Consider the following 5,110-nt stretch of genomic DNA (forward strand, 5'->3'; position numbering starts at 1 on the left):
GTAATTCCTTGATTTGAAGTCCAAAGCATGTGTGTATTGTGGTTTCCAGGTCGATTTGAAGCGATTTCTTGGAGTTTCTGTTGCAGCTGCTTCTCTCTCAATTAGATATAATAGAGATAGAGGAAGCTGCAACAGAAACTCCACGAAATCGATATCGCTTCAAATCGACCTAGAAACCACAGAAGGCACATGTTTTGCACTTTGTTGACAGATTTTTCATAACTGGGTTGCCATATGACAATCCAGTCGAAATCTGCGTCGCATTCCTCCATTTATTCCTGTGTCGGAAATCAGAAATGTTGCGCCTCAGGGTCTTTCCTGTCACTCTGCCTAGAGTCTTCTGAGCTTCTCTTTGGCAGGTTTCAGGGGGGTAGTATACTTGGTAGCAGAAATGTGTAGATTTTATCGGGAGGACACAGTAGAATATTTAATTAACCTGCAATGGCGTCGAAGTCGATGTAATGCGAATGGCAGTCAAAAATAAACATCTGGAATCTTCAATGCGACGAATAATGGACTTCGACAACAATAGCATCTTTCGATCATTAAAGGAATCGAACACATTGAATGCATCTATTTTATCCCTGTTGCCTGGCTATTTATATTAATTTGCACTTAACTCTGCACAGTATTCAAGTAAAAAAACTAATAACTGGAAATGTGACCAATTCTTGACAGTCAAGAATTATTTGAAAGACAGCTTGTTGTCTGTTTTATGGTAAAAGGTTCTTCAGAAAAGGATTTCATCCTGAACTCCAGTGAGAAATTTATCTAGTTGCGTATGGTTTTCGACACGGAGTATGTTGTTTGTTTGCACTCACGGGATGAAATAGGAAGGGGTTTTTTGCCTCTAGTAGCAAATATGTTGCTTCTTTCAAAAAAGGTTTTGGGTTTTTGAGATTTTTCTGCCTTTGTGGATTCATCGTGTTCTGTAAATATTAACAAATTTGCATTCTTGTGTTGAAATTTGATTTAAAAAAAAAGAAAGTCCAAAAACGGAGCCAAAAACTTTACTCTGTTGTTCGAACACGGTAGTTGCTTTTTGATTCCGGACTGATAATTTGTTAGGGTGATTGACAATAACAATAACAATAATTTATTACTAGCAAAAAATAAAATTCAAAATATTAGGTGCCCCGCAAATAACTAGTAAGCTAATCTAGTGGGGACAAGACAAAGGAAAAGCGATTACATTTTACAAAATGAATAGAAAATACAACAACAACCAGAAAGAAACACTGGTAGCTTTCGCCACAGTTACATATAAATTTGTAATGCAGTGGTTTGTTATTTAAACTAAACTAAAATTCCAACCAGAGGTACGTACATGTATTGCACACGTTTTAAAATTACCAGGTTAACTTAGTGAAATACTCTAATAAAGGAATATGAATGAGAATGAGGAATGAGTACGAAAATTAGCTCACAGAGCGTCTAGTTTTTAGATATTTTGTGGTTGACTGGACACGCAGGTCTTTTTTTGTCATTTTAACTTAATTAATGCTTACCCAACCAGATTGCAGCTCGTTCTTGGAGCTGCGCAGTTAGAAATCAAACGATCACAGAGGAAAGAGCCCTGGATATTTGGAAACTTTACAAAACGACGCAAATTACCAAAAGGAAATTTATGCTGCCCATCAATTACAAAACAATTCCGAAAACACAGCAGTTATTGGAGCGGTCGCAGATGCCGTTAAGCAAATGACAGAAAGTTTACCTGAGGAATCTAGAGTCAGCGCAATTGTCAGGGCGTAGAACGATTGTCTGTGCCCTCATGAGATGGAGCACGTAAGACTTATGCCAGCTGGAAAAAGGTGTTTAATTATAGGATGTCGAAGTGTGAGGAAGATAAGGATGAACAGCTTCAGTGTTTCCCAAACGCCATGCCAAAGGGATACTGGTGGACGGTCCAAGTAAAGACCTGCAAAGGTATAGAGTTTGCCAACAAAAGAAAGCTGATGGGCGAACTCCTGTCTGAGATAAACAGCCACAAGCCTGAAAAGGGTAATCCAAAGAGTCTGACTTGCTATACGAGAACGATATCTGTGTCTGTGAAAGATTTGGAGGACAATGGATTTCAAGTTTAAGAGCCTCGAGGCACCATTTTGCATGTCAAGACTCCTGTCAAAACTTGAACCCAAAGATAATGCAGACTTCGGTAGAGAGATGAACCGTGAAAAGAAAGAAGAAAAGTTGACCAATCTGATTAACTGGCTCCACCAAGAGGCACCTCTTCGATCAAGAGGAAAGACTACTAATGATGGTAATGGTGGGCAAAGAGAGTGTGGTGTTCGGGAGCCCTGCCATACGCGGACGGATCAACATGCGAACCACACTAGCATTGCAAACGACGAAATAAGAAAATCTTTTCGCTTCCTCCCCTTTATGTCAAGGATCAACCAAAGATGGGAGACTGAATAGAAGATGTAGAAAGGGCCTAAGAGCACCTCATCACAGTAATGACTGCAAAAGGGCTGACGGTAAAACGTGCGGTAACTGCAAGAAGAATTATCATCGTTCCCTGCACAATAGAAACGAACCTTTGCAGTCCAGTTTGAGTCACGATGCAACGATCTTGACTAGCTGAGGTACTCCACCTAAAGTCGAGGATTGGAGCATCCAAGGAAGGGGCGACGAAAAGACACAAGATGTCAAAAACGTTCTAGGAATTTGCACAGTGCAACAAGTCAAGATCAGAGACAGTGGCGGTAAGTTCACCGACTTACTGTCACGTTGGATTCTGGCTCAAACACGAGCCTTCTATCCAAAAAAACTGCGAAACAGCTTGGAATATCTCGTCCTCAAACACACCTCACAATGAAATTAACTGGAGCAGGAAAGAAAGCGGAAGTGAAGATATCCTGAAACATCTACACAGTCAGAAAGTGCTGCAGCAACGCTAAGAATGTATCACGCAAGGCTATTTAAAGCTACTCACATCTAATGTCAATAGAAGACAAGTTACATCTCCCCGGTGGTGCTGTGGACCTACTTATTGGTACTGACCTAGCCGACGCCTTTGTTGATATCCACACCGCTAGTGGTGATCCTCGTGACCCTTTTGCGAAAAGGAAATGAATTGGCTGGTATTAATTGGGTCAAGTCCCGATTCAGAAGACATGACTGACATCAGATCAGTAGACTTTGGAACTGTTAATGCCGTAGACGACATCAAGGAATTTGTTCAGCAAGACCTTTTGGGCGTCAGACCGAGGATTGCAGAAGTCAGACACGTCACTAATACAAAGTACTTGGAAAGGGTCGGTTCCAGATCAAGGCGTGGAATTCAAACAGCCAAGAAATCGGCCAAACCAGTGGTGAACAATGTACAGATTTGCTTGGTCACAAGTGCGACAAGAAGAAGACACATTTGCTCTAAATAGGATTCAATTTTAAGACCGAATGAAGATTTCACAAAGAGATCGTGCCTCGCTTTGCTTGCTATGGTGTGGGCTCCTATTGGCCTCGTAGCATCTGTGACTCTTAAGTACCTACAAGAGCAGTGGAGTACAGGCTATCCTCCCTGAAGAAACCCAACAAAAGTGGAATGAGAAGGAAGAAGCAATGAACCAACTTCTCGCCTTCAAATTTGATCAGAAGGTAATGCCAAAAAAAGCAATTGACCTACCCCAAGTGCATCTCTTTGGCTGAAGACTCCTTCAGACCTGATGATATTGAAGACTGGATGTCAGGGCCCTCTTTTCCAAAGCTGCCAGAATCGGAATGGCCACAGTTTGATGACCAAACACAAAGATCTCAACAGGAATAAGAGACGCCTTAAAGGAAATGAAGACCACCAAAAAATCTAAGAAACTAAACTACATGGAGATAATTGGAACACCAGAGAGTTTCAGACATTAACTACCACGGTCAATGGAGAAAAGGCCTAGGATAACCCAGTATTCTTTCGCCTGTTACAAAGTTGCTCTTCTTTTACAAAGACTCGGAGAGTACTTGTTCATGTATGTCGATTTTTTAAAGCCACAAGGAACAGAATTTAAAATAAGGGCCCTCTAACAGTTCATAAACTGGAATACTCTGAGTCACTTCTTTTTGAGTGGTGTCAGATTCCCCATGATGTATCGCTCCTTAACGGGAAATCGATTCCTGAATCTGATGACATGGGTTTCATCAGAGCTTACGGCCCCCTCGAAAGTGCTAGTGCACTACCTCAAGACGTGAGAAACCCCATCCTTCTGCCAAAAGACAATCAACTCGTGGTCCTCTTCTTGCGCCACCTCCACCAGAAGCGAGGACATTGTGGTTACAAGAGCTTGATGCACGAAGCAAGGCGAAAGTTTTGGATCGTCGGGCTTCGAAAGACGGCAAAAAATATTGTCAACAAGTGCGTCGGCTGCCGGAAACTTCGAAAGAAACCCCTTTGATCAATTGACGAGCCAATTACCAAGTATTCGAGTGGGTGATGATTCCCACCATTCTCGCATACCGTACTGGATATGTTTGGGCCATTGCAAGTCAAATTGAGTACAAAAACACTTTAAGCACAAGTTATTATTTTATTCTGTACATCCTCGAGAGAAATACACTTAGAGTTGGTCACCGACAAGTCATCTGATGAATTTGTTGATGGCATTTCGTCGTTTTGTCTGTTGGACATCCAAATGTTTGCTGTTCTAACTTTCGGATAAACTTTGTTGGTGCAAAGGATTATTTGAGAGAGATAATGCACAGCTGGGTCTTCCCCAAGATTCAGAGCACTCTTTCAGAAAAATATTTCTGTGATTTCAATTGGCGATGGAATATCCCCCCTTGCATCTTATCAAAACGGAGTCGTCCAGCCATTGATTTGGTCAGTTCGTCAGGCTCTGAACAGCGTGTGGCAGAAGAGAGAGCTTACTGAAGAACACTGCCGAACATTCCTTGCCGAGATAACCTGTATAGTCAATATTCGTCCTCTCAATCCAAGTTCTGTTGACATTTGGGAAGAACCTCTGACTACTCACCTTCTAAAGAAAAAAGAAACTGCCCGGCGTAAGCCCAAAAAGACTGGAAAGCTTAACATCCATGAAAAATTTCGAGCTTTGAGACGACAAACCAAAAAATTGATAGCTGAAAAACGTAAAGAATGGGTTCAGGGTTTGCCCAATCT

This window comes from Montipora foliosa, unplaced genomic scaffold, assembly GCF_036669935.1.
Source record: "Montipora foliosa isolate CH-2021 unplaced genomic scaffold, ASM3666993v2 scaffold_425, whole genome shotgun sequence".
Lineage (NCBI taxonomy): Eukaryota > Metazoa > Cnidaria > Anthozoa > Scleractinia > Acroporidae > Montipora > Montipora foliosa.